This window comes from Vespa crabro, chromosome 8 (genome assembly GCF_910589235.1).
Source record: "Vespa crabro chromosome 8, iyVesCrab1.2, whole genome shotgun sequence".
Lineage (NCBI taxonomy): Eukaryota > Metazoa > Arthropoda > Insecta > Hymenoptera > Vespidae > Vespa > Vespa crabro.
Genome location: NC_060962.1, coordinates 3,047,845 through 3,063,237, shown reverse-complemented (window position 1 = coordinate 3,063,237; position 15,393 = coordinate 3,047,845). Strand labels below are relative to the sequence as shown.

The window sequence follows — 15,393 nt, the reverse complement described above, 5'->3', positions numbered from 1 at the left end:
TTTCTATCGCCGTGTTTCCCCGGTGTTGAATAAGAATCGCTCAGTAAAGAAATCTCGTTCGTTCCTTCTCATTGCAAGTAATTGAAAAGGGTCAAAGCCCTTTACTGCACTTTCGGTATTAAAATCAGGGAGGAATATCTCTGTCTTTCTCTTCCCTTTTAGTTCTTTCTGTTTTGGCCCTCTCGACAAGTCGTAAGTCTCCGGGTCGGTAAAGAACAACTCAGCCCTAAAGCCGTAAACATATTCTTTCGTATTTCAACGTAACGAGTGTCGGGGTTAAAAGAAGAATTTGAGCCCTTCGAAGTAGTGAAATGCACGTACAAACGTGAGAGCGTGATCGTAAGAAGAAGAGGAGGAGAAGGAGGAGAAGAAGAAGAAACTACGAATTAGTACAGTAGCGTATCTCCTTTCGTTTTCCTCTTCGTTCACCCTCCATCCTTTATCTCTCTCTCTCTCTCTCTCTCTCTCTTTCTCTCTCTCTCTCTCTCTCTCTCTCTCTCTCTCTGTTTCTCTTTCCTTTTCCCTTTCTTCCCATCTTTCAAAGGAGGGGAGAAAAAAAGTAAAGATGAGGAGCCGCTTCGTCGTGCAACATTTCTGTGACGTACACCGAAGAGGGCTCAGTTCCCTCTTTCAAGAAGGAAGCGAATGAACTAAGGAAGCGTGTCCGTTGGGAACAGCTGCTCTCGCTTATGTCAGTCGTTCGTCACAGAATTCTGCGTGCTCCGAAGAGTAAGGAAGTAGTTCTATATGACGAGAAAAGAAGTCTCTAAACGAAAAGAAAGATAAAGATAGGTAGAGTGAGATAGAGAGTGAGAGAGAGAGAGGGAGAGAGAGAGAGAGAAAGAGGGAAAGAAAGGAAGAGAGAGAAATGGATAAAAATAGTCCTCTGAAGAACGAAAATGAGAAAGGTGCTATAGGAAAAGCGAAAAGCATTGGTTGTGTTGGCGCAGAGAGCGTAGGAGGAGCTCTTCTATATAGCCAAAAGCCTCCCGCTGCTCGGAAAGTGCCGATCGATCGCAACGTTCGCTCCTCCTCGTCTCACTCTTCCACCCCTCGACAATCCGCCCCTCTCGCTCTTTCCTACCCTTCCATCTCTCGCAGTATGCTTGCTTTCTCTCTTTCTCTCTTTCTCTCTCTCTCTCTCCCTCTCTCTCTGTCTGTCTATATCTCTGTCTTCCTCTCTTTCCCTCTCTGTCTGGCTATCTCTCTCTCTTTCCCTCTCTGTCTGGCTATCTCTCTCTCTTTCTCTTTTTTACTCACCCTTTCCATCCTCCATCTCTTTTACTAACACTCACTCTTTCTATATCTTTCTGTTTCCGTCTCTCTCACTCTCTCTCTCTCTCTCTCTCTCTCTCTCTCTCTCTGTCTCTCTCTTCCCCTCTCTCTTTTTCTCTATCCAACGATTTTCCAGCTTTCGTCTCTTTTTCTCTGTCTAACTCACGATCCATTCTCCCTTCCTCTCTCTTTCTCTTTCTCTCCCTCATACACTCCTCTTTCATTGTCTCTGTCTAATCCATAGTCTTCCTCTCTCTCTCTCTCTCTCTCTCTCTCTCTCTCTCTCTCTCTCTCTCTCTCTCTCTCTCTCTCTCTCTCTCTCTCACTCTCTCCATCTCTTTCGTGCTACTATTTCTCTCGTCCTTCACCCGCAATACCCCCGTCATCCCCTTCACCGTGATGGGTTACGTCGTTGCTAGAACCCTGGCTACCTCGATCCACCTCCGCCTGCCAGCTTGCTTCCTTTTGCTTGCCCCCTTTCCGTACCCTCCCCGTCAAACTCCGTCTGGCTTCACGCGGCGGTCACATTACCGTGCGCTCGTGTTACATCGGTAAGATTTCCGCGCGGACACGAGAAAGGGAAAACGAGGTGGAGAGGCGACAGTAGATCGTCTTCAAGGAAGACAACGAAGAATATGATAATTGTGACGGTATTAGTAGCAGTAGCAGTAGCAGTAATAGTAATATTAATAGTAGTAGTAGTAGTAGTAGTAGTAGTAGTAGTAGTAGTAGTAGTAGTAGTAGTAGTAGTAGAAGTAGTAGTAGTAGTAAAAGTAAAAGCTGTAATAGTAGTAGTAGTAAAAGTAAAAGCAGTAATAGTAGTAGCAGCAGCAGCAGCAGTAATAGTAGGAGTAGTAATAGGAGTAGTAGAAATAGTAGTGGCAATAGTAATAGGAGTAGTAGGAGTAGTAGTAGTAGTACTAGTAGAAATAGTATAGCCTGAGGGTTGTCTTTCTCTTTCGATTGTCTTGTCCTTCGATTAATGTCCCAAAGAAAAAAATAAACTAGAGAAAAAAGGCGAAAGGTTAAAATGCTTCTCTCTCTCTCTCTCTCTCTCTCTCTCTCTCTCTTTTTTCTCTCTCTCTTCCTCTCTCTCTTTTTCAATGTATATGTCTATCTATATTAGTGCCAAATTTTTTTTCTGCTCTATTTGTAAATAATATACATACCTACGTATATATTTCATGTTAAGACCCACGTTGTTGTTTCTTCTAATTTAAATAAAAAAAAAAATCTTAAACTCCTTGATAGAATATTGTTCTCTTGTAAATATGTGCAATATTTGAGATTGCGTAGAATGTAAAATCGCTTTTTCTTTATAAGTCGTATTACGTAAAATTTCTCAATTATTAACGAATAATGTCAGATATTTGGTTGTACGTCTATTGTAAAAAAGTTAAACTAATAAAGTGACTTTTAATGTCGGCTGAAATATATGTAGACTAATTTATAGGAGTTTTTTCTAACATAAAAACTGCTATGGTCGTATTTAGTCCGAACATAATATCTGACAGCCGCGATACAAACTTTTGTTAGTAGGTAGGATGAATGGCAATTTTTTACTAAAATTCGTAAAAAGATAATACACATAAAAATATACATACACATATATATATACATATATGTATATATGTATATATTATGTATATATGTATATATATACATATGTATTCTTTATATAAAACCGTATATCTACACGAGAAAACAACGTGTTCGTTAAAATTAGACATATGTAGACTCGGGAAATCGTAATTCGAACGATGACTTTTTCCAAGTCCTCCTATCTTTTATAGGAATACAAAACGAGATCGGAAGGAGAAATAAGAAGAACAAAGAAAAGAGACGAATTACAATGGATCATGAGAGAAAAGTAGAAAAGGGGGAATTTTGCTCTCTTTCCACTTGTTTACCTCTGTTATCAGTCAGATAGAATACTTCGTTTACGTGTAATCATCGTTATAACAAGTTCTTTGTTTTCCTCGTCTTTTTTTTTTTGTTTTTTTTTTTGAAACAATTAATCTTCTTTAAAGTATATCAACAAACGCAATAATAATCTTCTTCTTTCTTTTTTTTTTACACTTTCAACAAAATTTCATCGTCTACATACTTCTTGATTATATCCCATTAATAGATATACTTTTGAACGAACTATTAATGCCTGTTTTCGAAATTCGATGAACCATCAAGAGACGCTTACACACGATTGATCATCTTACTGTGACAGCCAGCATAATGTCACTTCGAATTAAATTAAACGAGACGGTGTCGCATTTCGTGATACAAGTTTGACAAAATATCATCATGCTATTGGACATATTCATCTGTTAAATTAAGTATGATCTTTCTCGTAAAGAGTCCGTTAAGAGGAAGTGACACTCGAGAAAAATGACTTCCTTTTCTTTTCAAGATCCTTTCTCTTCGATGTTGAATGAACGACAACAAAAACTTACGTTTGCTTTTGTCAACCATTTACGTTCATAACAATACTATTACAGGGATATTGTCCTGAGAAAATATAAACAAAAAAGAAGAAAAATAATTCATTGTAAATCGCAGGATACAATTATTTCTTTCCTAATTAACATAGTTTTTATAAAATTAATTCATGTTGAATTAATGAATTTATAACATGAATTAATTTTATAATAAATATAACATCTCTAAATAAATTAAAAAGAAAATTAAGAAAAATCTTGAAATGAAATAACGAAAGATAAAAAAAATAGAATCCTAATCTATCTTATTCTTTTTTTTTTTTCTTCATATAATGGGTTTCTAGAGCTTCGATTTTATAAGGATCAAGGATTTCTAGACCGGACATTGACCATTTCTGCTTAGTTGCAATTGGAATGAAACTCTGATCCCAGGTGTAGAACGAGGCCTGCGCAGTGTAATCTCCCAAAGACGATGCAAACGTCAACTCGCAGAATCGAATGCAGAATGTTCCATCGTAACTCTGTTTGCTTTTCTCGTAATGGCTCTCGGATTCGGATTAAATGTACCTCGAAACCATAAACCGAGTTCAAATAGAAGCACGAACGATTCCCTTACGCTCTTCGTTCTATGCATGAAAAAAAATAGAAAAAATAAATAACGAAAAATAGAGAGACACAGAGAGAGACACAGAGAGAGAGAGAGAGAGAGAGAGAGAGAGAGAGAGAGAGAGAGAGAGAGAGAGAGAGAGAGAGAGAGAGAGAGAGAGAAAAGAGGATTTAGACAATAAAAAAATATCTCCAGCCCTTCATTTCCATTCTATGTTAGCATTCATCGTTATGGACAGATATCGTGAAATGAATTTTATGATGTATTCATAATACCGAACGGATCTCGATGGTTTTACGAGCTCGTAATAAATATTATTTGTACATCTTTTAAAACAATATCTATGCCTATCTATAAAAAATGTTCATAAGAAATGAAAAATATCTTACTTCGATATTGTTATATATTATTACATTAGTTAAAGAAAGAATTTATTCAACGTTCATATTCATCGTATGTACATACTGTGGCACTTTGTAATCGCTTAAAATTGTCAATGAATAGTATGAAATACAGATATATAAGGCTCGATCTTGATTCGGCTTATTCACTCGTAATAGCATAGTTATTGAGATCAAAGGTAATGTGCGTCGGGATATAGTTGACCCTAAAACTAGATCGTTGCTATTCAGATGCTAACCCAAAATTGGTTTCTGGTCACGAAATGGCCTGTACATATATATATCCCTTGACCCTACAATAAATAACTCAGAATTCTTCCATACCAAGAAAAAAATAATTGAATGTATATACGTATCATGTTTACGTAAAATTGATATGGAATCGATTGAAAATTATTAATATAGAAATTTTTACTACATTATGTTTAACTCGATAAGACACTTCCATCTTCTTATACTCCTACGTGGTAAATATGAACAGGAAATGTAATCAACTAAACCGAGACTGGTTGTTTGTAATCGATATATCATCGATATATATATATATATATATATGTGTGTGTGTGTGTGTGTGTGTGTGTGGGCTGGCTTACGCAAACTATTGGCAGCCAAAACGTTGCCAATAGTGTAAATTAACGTTTGATTAAATATGCCAATTGCTATGAAATCTCTCTTTCTAGGGAATCGATCAAAACTCGATACTAAATCGTCATAACCTCTCTGCCCCTTACGGAAAGCCATATCTAAAGCCATTACGAATGTTACTACCGATCAAACATTCAAATACAAACGAGTAATTTCCATATTTCGAATGTCTTTGATATACTCATACAAGATTCTCAAATGAGAGAGTGATATAGAGAAAAACAGAGAGAGAGAGAGAAAGAGAGAGAGAGAGAGAGAGAGAGAGAGAGAGAGAGAGAGAGAGAGAGATACAAGAAGAGAAAGAAAGAAAAGTTTTATATAATTATAAGCTTTCATCTCGTTACCAACTATATTCACAATACACCAACGAATTAATTTTTGAAAAAAAAAGAAGAAAAAGAAAAAAAAAAGATAATATTTTTAGAAAAGATATTTCGCTGCGAATAAATATTCTGACATTTCTAATTTTTTTGGCGAAACTCCAAATTTATGTTACCATTCAGTATATACAGTTCGATGTTAAATAATACTTTTTAACTTCAGAGAATATCATAACGGCTAATAAAAAATAAAAATATATTAAAAATAGAAAAGAAAAATGAAGAATAAGTTACTGTTGAAGCATTCTTTTTCGTTGAATACAATATTAATAAAAGTGAGCAAAAAATATCGAAATACAATGAAATCATTTAATATCTAACTTATAATTAGATTATACTCGCAAATAATAAAAAAAAATATATATATATATAAAAATTTAATAAGGAGCGAATAATAAACCAGATATATATATATATGTACGTGTGTATACGTATATCATGAATGATCGATACAACCATTAATAATAACGATTCCAAGTGTCTACCAAAACGTCAGAACAAGCCGAGAGTGTAAGTTATTGACCAAAGATATGTATGTATATGTGTATATATATACATATATATATATATATATATATATATATATAGATATACATGTGTGTATATTCTAAGTCTTCCATCGTAGAACAGATCCCAATGGGCTCGTTTCCTACCTAAGGTTACACCTTTTACACTAGCTCGGTTCACGCTCTTAGATATCGTCATGGAATTACCCTCTATAGCCGAAAGTTGATATTATAAGCTTTCGCAAGAATTATATTTATCGTCATATATATTTTCGATTTAGAAAAGCTAGATAAATTCCGATATCGCAATAATCGAAATAATTCCTAAAATTATCGTATACTTTTCGATAAACGTAAAAACGATTTCAAACTCGTACACACTATTAAGTATTAAAAATAAATATGATCGAAACGTGTATATGTGTTTGTGTGTGTCTGCCTACATTACTTTTGAATCAAACAAACTGACAAAAAGGGACACTTTTGCAAAACACATTTACTCAAACGTTTGGCGTTATATGTATCATAAAAAATGAAATAAAACATGTATGTGTGTGTGTATATGTCTGTGTGTCTACACACGCAGAGAGAGAGAGAGAGAGAGAGAGAGAGAGAAAGGGAGAAAGAAAGAGAGAGAGAGAGAGAGAGAGAGAGAGAGAGAGAGAGAGACAAAGAGAAATCGGATAAAACGGCATGAAATAGCACGGCAATAGTTACGGATTGAACCGAACTATCCTAAAAGGCTTGTATAGAGAAAGCCGAGCGATATACAACACACATGTACATATATAATAGATATAGAGCATACGCGAACCAATTTTGAAATACTCGATTTTTGGTCGAAAGCTCACGACCGAAAGGATTTCCCGAATTAAAATTGTTTTCCACTCATTCGACTTTTTTTTCTTTCTTTCTTTCTTTCTTTCTTTCTTTCTTCCTTTTTAGTTTTTTCTCTTTTTTCTTTTTTTTCTTTTTCTTTTTTTTTGTATTAAATTCTTCGTAAAACGTAATTCGTAAATCTACACACGGTCTCCAGATGACGATCTATCAACGAGAACGAAATTGGACCAAGCTTTCAACGCTTCCCTGTTAAATGAATCTTACACGTGACTCGAAACAAGTTCTATTCAAACGATATCGAGAGTGCGATTTGACTCTCGTTCACTTTAATAATTTTTCGAGATAAAATTTCTAATATACCCTCCGGATCCACAAAGCAATACCTCGACGTAACATGAAAAGGTAAATTGTGTTGAAAATCAAAAAGGACACCTGCTTTTGTTGATCGTCATGGTCGTCGATATATCCTTCGAGATATCCTCGAAGTTTAAAGGTACGATTAACCAGTTAACCTCGACCTCTGTCCTTTCTTGGAGAGAAGTTCATGTACCTAACAGACGTCTGCGAACGTGTCTCTCTCTCTCTCTCTCTCTCTCTCTCTCTCTCTCTCTCTCTCTCTCTCTCTCTCTCTATCTCTATCTCTATCTCTATCTCTCTCTCTTGGAAGGTGAGCACGAATTGACGTACTATATAGCTAACTATAAAAGATCTTACTTGACGGGATACAACTAGTCGGTAGATATAAGTCCTATTCTACCGAGAAACGATTAGACTCCTTTCATGGGATTAGTCGCAAAAATACTATCAAAGGATGCTCAAGAATTATTTCTTTTTTTCTTTCATTTTTTTCTCTGTCATACTATTCATCCTTCCATCATCTAACGAAAAGAGTAAAATATCACACAAGTTGAGAATTAATTTCGATTTGTCTATCGATTATTCGGCCATGAAAAGAAATCCGATAATTAAAGTATAAATCCGGTCCTTCGTATGGATACGAATTTCATTACTTGAAAGACTGAGAGACAGAGAGAGAGAGAGAAAGACAGAGAGAGAGAGAGAGAGAGAGAAAAAGAGAGAAGGGGGAGAGAGAGAACTAAACATAAAATTGAAAAACAGAAAAAGAAAGAAAAGATTTAAAATAAAGAATTTAATGAAGAGAGATATTAAGAAATCAATATAATTTCTTTTCAAAAAACTTTTTTACATTCTCTCCCTCTCTCTTTCTCTATGTCTGTCCCTCTGTCTCACCCTCTCTCTCTTTCTTCTCACAGGAGGACAAAGAAACTAGTGGATCGATAGCCTTGTTCTATCTCGTATCGCAGCTCGACCGTTCTAGGCACACAAGGCTCGTCCATTCGAGTAATTATCGGAGCCACTCCGTCGATCTCTACAAGTTCACTGAGAAATCTCGTCGATGATAATGTGTAACTATGGTAAATTGACTAACAATAAGTCCGACCCTTGACTTTCTTGAGAATAAGAAAATGCGCGCGCACGCTTATCAGAATGGGAAAAGAGAAAGAAAGAGAAAGAAAGAGAAAGAGAGAGGGAAAGAGAGAGGGAAAGAGAGAGGGAGAGAGAGAGAGAGAGAGAGAGAAAGAGAGAGAAATAAAGAAAAAAAAAGAATGAATATATTGATCGATGATCAAAATGTTCCATTTCGTTTTGTCGTAAGCTTTCGTTTCATCGAACCATTTAGAACGAGTGTGCGTAAGATATATATCTCATGAAAATAAAATCGATTGAGACGAATAATACTCGAGTGACCTTTCAAACGAACTCTCCGTATTCGTCGAAGTCCGTGAAGCAATAAAAAGGCAAAATGGAAGAAAAAAAGAAAAGGAGAAGTTGGAGAAATTGCAACAACTACCGAAGCTATCGGATATAAACTCCGAGATTACACGTTGATTACGATATTTTCTTCCTCTTTTTCTCTCTCTCGTTCTCTCTCTCTCTCTCTCTCTCTCTCTCTCTCTCTTTCTCTCTTTTTGTCCCTCGTCCATTTTTTCCTTTACCTTTTTTTTTCTCTTACTCTGACTTTCCTTCGATTAAAACGTATTTCGTTCGTCGACTAGCGCGTCTCATCGTTCGGATATACAGTTCCAAAACGTAATTGCTTTTTAACTATCAATTTTGTCGACGGAATACATCGACATTAATATGGATAGTATTCCGACTGCACGTTCAAACTAATTATCCACTCTAGAAATTCTCTTTCTCGTATCGCATGCGAATTCTCTAGATATGTGTGACCTTACGAAAGATATGTCGAATCTCATCTTACTCTCTAATTCGATATGCTTGTAATTATACAATTTTCATCTAATTAATCTTTTCGACGAGATGATCAATTATTCAGATATCTAAATCAATCCGTTGGAATTTTCGATTCTCGAATTTCTCGCTTAGTATTTATAAAGAAATCCTGTTTTAGAGAAGTACCTTAGAATTCTGACAAATCTACTCTCTTCCTTTATATACTTTTTCCTTCATCGATAGAAACAACTACTTTCTTTCAACTGTAATCTTATACGACGAGACAACCTCGACCTTTTCTTCTTCTGTATTGAAAAGGGTTGAAGTTACATATGGAAAAAGAGAGAGAAAAAAGAAAGAGAAAGAGAAAGAGAAAGAGAAAGAGAAAGAGAGAGAGAGAGAGAGAGAGAGAGAAGAAGCGAATCTGTTCGATGAAAAGAAAAAGAAGAAAAAGTGTGCTATTTCAGGAAGTTGAAAGTAGAATCGAGTCAAACGGATAGAGAAAGAGAGAGAGAGAGAGGAGAGAGAGAGAGAGAGAAAAAGAGAGAGAATGAGATAGACGAATCTTGGGCTCTCGAAGCGATGACACCTTCTCGAAACGTATCGATTCAGAGGTTGTGCCTTCGAGGCCCTCCTCCACCTAGTATTCTTACTCTTTTTCGTCACTTCTTCCTCGTCTCTTTCGTCAAGAAAGAGAAAAAGGATGCAGTAAAAAAAGAGAAAGGGGGAGAGAGAGAGAGAGAGAAAGAGGAGAGAGAAGAGAGAAGAGAGGGAGGAGAGAGGAGAGAGGAGAGAGAAGAGAAGAGAGAGAGAGAGAGAAAAATAAAAAGGAACAGAGTTGGACCGGTTGCCTGAAATTCTTATGTAAATCGATCTCAACGACGATGAAAGCTTCTTCCGTAGAAACTTCTCGTGGCTGTCCTTTCCTCTTCACTCCTCTTTCTTTCTCTCTCTTTCTACCTCCCTTATTTCTTCCCTCCTTCTTTCCTAGTCTTCAGCTTCAGTCACAGGATCGTCTCACGAAATGTATGTACGGTTCGCAATACACATCTATTACCCAACCAGTAGGGATGAATCGATAAGCATCGTTGATATATATTGGACGACTCCATTTTCGATGAAGTAAACCAACTTTGGAAAGATGGTTGAAAAGTGAAAAAAAAGAAAAGAGAGAAAGAGAGAGAGAGAGAGAGAGAAAATAGGTGGGGTTGAATTTCAACGATACGCACGACATTCGAAAGTTTGCTCTTGGATTATGCTTTTGTCCGCCATCGAATCTCGATATTAAAATGGAAGAGCTGTCTACGAGACGACTCCTACGATTTTTCTCTATATCGTTTTTGGTTCTGGGATGTCAGATGTTAGAGACTTAGACAGACCCTCGTAGTGGCTGCATTGTTTGTTAAAACTATTACATATATCCTTTCATGACATGCAACTTTTTATTTGTCAATGATATTATAATATTTTGAGATTTTCTCTGCTTGTAACATTATATATATATATATATATATATATATATATATATATATATGTATACACATATATATACACATATATACATATATATATATATATATATATATATTATTTATTATATATATATTAGGTGGAGCGGAAAGTAATGTTGTTTCTGCCCATGTCGATATTTGATTCTTAAAAATTGTTAAAAATTGTTAAAAATTTATTCATTTGAATTTAATTTAAGAAAGCGACATTACTTTCCGATCCATCTAATATATATCTTGTTTGTTTCTTATTTACAATGTTGATTTTATTATAATACTAATTTAAACTGATGTCCGTCGTTAAAAACAACAGGCAAACCGGATATCTATTAAAAATAGTTTAATTAATATCCGATATCGAAAACACTTTCAATAAACTTTTAACATGATAACTGACCAATATTGTTGGCGTTATTGGGTCAAATAATGTATATTGTGAATATCATCGAAATCACTTGTAACTTGATATTGAACGTATCCAATCGTTTTCTTTTTCATATCAAAGATGTGATTTAAAAATACATCGTTTTTATTCTAGTTCACATCGTCTCGATGATGATAGATTTTACTTTTACACAAGACCATCGGTGATTATTCGCCAATTCTGATATGTACAGTTATACGTATCTGTTATACCAATCAAAAGTTATTCTGACTGATCGAATCAAAATTAAAAAGCGGTATCAGTACAAACTAAAATATAAACAAATTGTCATAAACGAAAGTGTCTTATTTTATGACGTGATAAAAATACGAAAGGAAAATATTCATCTAAGTCTTCTTTGTTAATTAATTAATCTATGTATTTATGTTTTTATCTCTTTTACTATATATATATATATATATATATATATATATATATATATATATATATATTTATATATATATACAACAAAAGAAATATTTATAGTGATAAAGTTATATAGTTTATAAAGAAGAAATATATAACCTATATAGAAGGAAATGTATAAACTTTATATATATATATATATAGTTTATAAAGAGGAAATCAGGTTAATTCAGGTTAATTTCAAAGCACTTTGATATAGAAAAAAAGTCGCCAGAAAGAATATACCTTTTTTTTATATAGAATTACGTTCCTTCACGGACTTGGGATATACGAAGAGTCTGCTTTGTTGAAGAAAAATTTTGTAAAGATACAAGAAAATATCATTTCGAATAACGTCGTTTATTTTTCATTCTCGAAGCAAATAGGAGACTTGGCATAACGTAAAAATTCGTTTCAATTCCAAAAGTGAAAGAGAGAAAAAGAGAGAGAGGGAGAGAGAGAGAGAGAGAGAGAGAGAAAAAATTTCAAAAGGAACGTGACAGATTTTGAAAGAAAAGAAGAAAGTTGAGATGAGAGGGAATAACGATCCTCAAAGTTGCATTTAAAGAAAGAGAGTAATCTCAACGGCTTTATTTTTCTACCATTATCGGCATTTCTCTTTCATTCAGTATTATTATACTTTCAATGAAACGTTAATTAATGGTAAAGTAAAAACGTACGAATACACTACGTATGAAGTCCTCTATCGAGATTCAATCTCATCGAATTGGAACCCACTGGTCTTGACGTAATCAATCAATTATCCAGTAACAATTATTAATTATAAATTCTACTGTGCTGCTACTAGGGCTTTTTCATTTCCTTTTAAATCTCCACAATGTATTTATATTGAAATAATAAATCTATCAAATGCACGAGAACGTCTTTATAATTAACAAAAATCTTGTTCGCACAATTACAATACGGTAATGAGTTTTATTCATTTAAAATATTATTCTTATGATTAATAATTAAAGGACACAATGAAAAATGGAATAGAACATAAAATATTACATTGTTCTAGTCTAATTGCATAAAATATTATTATCTTTCATTTCTTTAGATTTAATATCGATCGAACGATATCCTGTAATTATCGATGAAGTATTATAAAATTTGTAAAGAGAAGTACCTAGGTAATTTGCACCGTCGACGTATCAATAGAATAGCTGACGTATTTCACGACAAAAGTAAATTTACATAGAGCGCTACATTTTGATTGATCCAGTAATTGGTCGATCGCAAGCTCATATTACGCAAGAACAATTTGCATCGATGTTTTACATCATCTTCAATGCCCCCCCCCCCCCCCTATCAATTGGTTATTTTTGAATATAATTATCCCTCGAAATGAATCATAATATCATTCTTATCTAGAGACTATAAAAGCCGTATTATATTAATAATTAATAACAAAATGAATTTGCAATTAAATCAAATAATGAATAAATAATTTAAAAATTAATTGTTTTTGTTATAAATGTCTATTAACAGCTTTACCTCTGTAACATAATTATACCCGATAATTTAGTACTCGTTAAAAAAAAAAAAAAAAAAAAAAAAAAAAGAAAGAAAGAAACGTAAATGTCAATTTGAAAAATAAATAAAATCGTAGCTCTAAGCAATCTTCATTATTTTCCATTTTTGATCAATCGTTAGCGACCTTCGTTAATCCGTACTACTTTCCTAATCATTCAAGGATGAACTACGTCCTCGGCCTCGTAAATGTATTAATTAGCATCAATTTAACCTAAGTCCGTGACAATAGCTATATATGATCATTCAAGCCAACAGAATACATTGGATTAGAATCGTAGATAACATATCTTATTTCGATTTTCAATTACGTTATTACTATTTTAAACTTTTTCTCTTAATCGTCGAAAATGGAAGAAATGAAACGAAAACTCGTTTTTTTCGAGGATATGAAAATATAATAAGAATTATTATTTATAACAAATATTTGTCATTTACTCCATGAAAATTAATCAAAGAAAAAAAAACGTATAGATATGATCAAATTTATAATATTACGCGTAACGTCGACAAACAAATCACGATTTCCTCGAAAGTTGTATAATTAACGTAACAAGGAGAAGTACTAAATACATTTCGGATCATTTAATAAAAGAGATGAATGCCTGGCAACTAAATTGATCCTATGCTTACTACAGTAAATATATAAGCGAGTAATAAGTACATTTGTGGGAACTATTTTGTAATCAGTTGTAACTAGAGTAGCGCGTTGTCGTTTATATAATCCAATGTATGTGAGAAGAGAGAGAGAGAGAGAGAGAGAGAGAGAAGTCCAGTGCGACCGTAATTCCGTACAAAATTGAAGCCGTATGTTGTGTATTTTGATGAAAATTCATGGCAACATATGCTAAAGACGACGACAACGACAGTAATAATAATAATAATAACAACAATAAAAATATCATTGAAAAAATTCTTTATAAATTCAACGACTCTTATATCTCGTCGTATTCATCGTAAGAGAAAAAAAGAACAAATTTTTCTGTTAAAAAAAAAAAAAAAAAAAAAAAAAGATATTCGGTAGAACAATTTTTTCTTATTAAACATAACGTATATAAAACCTAATAGCAAGTACCGTATAATAATACTTCACACAAACCCTTGTTTGTTTACATTCATTTTAGTACTAAATTCAATTAGTACTAACTACTTATTATAAAGTGGCTTTTACTTTTCCAATGCCCTGTGTAAAATAATTTTTTTGTTTTTGCTTTTAATCAATGATAAACGGAAGGTAATAAAAAAGAGGAAATTTAAGTAGACAAAATGAAATTTGACAGGACAGTACAAAATTATGAATTAATTTATCTGAATAATTATATGATATGCAAAATATAATACCAAATTACAATTGTTATGTCAATATTATTAATAATAAATATAAAACTTAATTTAACATTCTTTATAATATCGTTCAAAAAGTTACACTTGTCAAAAGCGACAAATCGAAAGTTACGAGGTCGAATTCGAAAAAGACAAAAAAAAAGAAAAGAGAGGAGAAAAAAAAGGAAAAAGTAGGAATAAAATTCATCGTACAATTTTGACATTGTCCGAATTTGTTTAAGTGTTCAACTATTAAATGAACTACATTCTTCTAACATGACACTAACATACTTGTTGTTTGGAATCCAGTGTGGTTGAGAGAAACGCGCGAATATTTTATAACCCATAAACACAATAGCGCCAAGTACCACGAGGTGTTTAGTTTACGTTAATTAAAACTTTTGCTCACGCAAGTATCGCCATTATCATAGTTCGATCGTGTTCGCGTGACCGTTCGACGACAAAAGATGTGTTTTTGTTAACTATTACAACATCAAACACCCCAATGTTATGTGGATTAGTTAATTACCTATTCATTATTATCTATACATACAAGCTTTATGAACCACAGCTGATAAATTATGAGACATTGATTATTCGGAAATTTAAGATTCCTCTTTTACTATCCTTTTTTTTTTAATCGTTATACAAATGCGATATTTCGAATATTTCGAATTTATAAAATACGTATCTTAACATTTCCAGATAATCAACATAAGCATAAAGAATCTCGTAATGGATATAATTATTTATGACGGTCAAGTACATCGTTGATTATTCGAAAAACAAATAGCTTTCGGTTCATAACAGCTCGTAAATGATAAGGAAAGTTAGTTCCGGTTAGCTTAA

The 15,393-nt window shown here is 33.5% G+C and overlaps 1 protein-coding gene across 1 annotated transcript in view; it reads right to left on the bottom strand.

The window, feature by feature from the left end:
• The window catches only part of LOC124426153 (ubiquitin-like protein 3), an 84,790-nt gene that overhangs the window by 39,972 nt on the left and 29,425 nt on the right, over window positions 1–15,393 (bottom strand). The window lies entirely within an intron of this gene.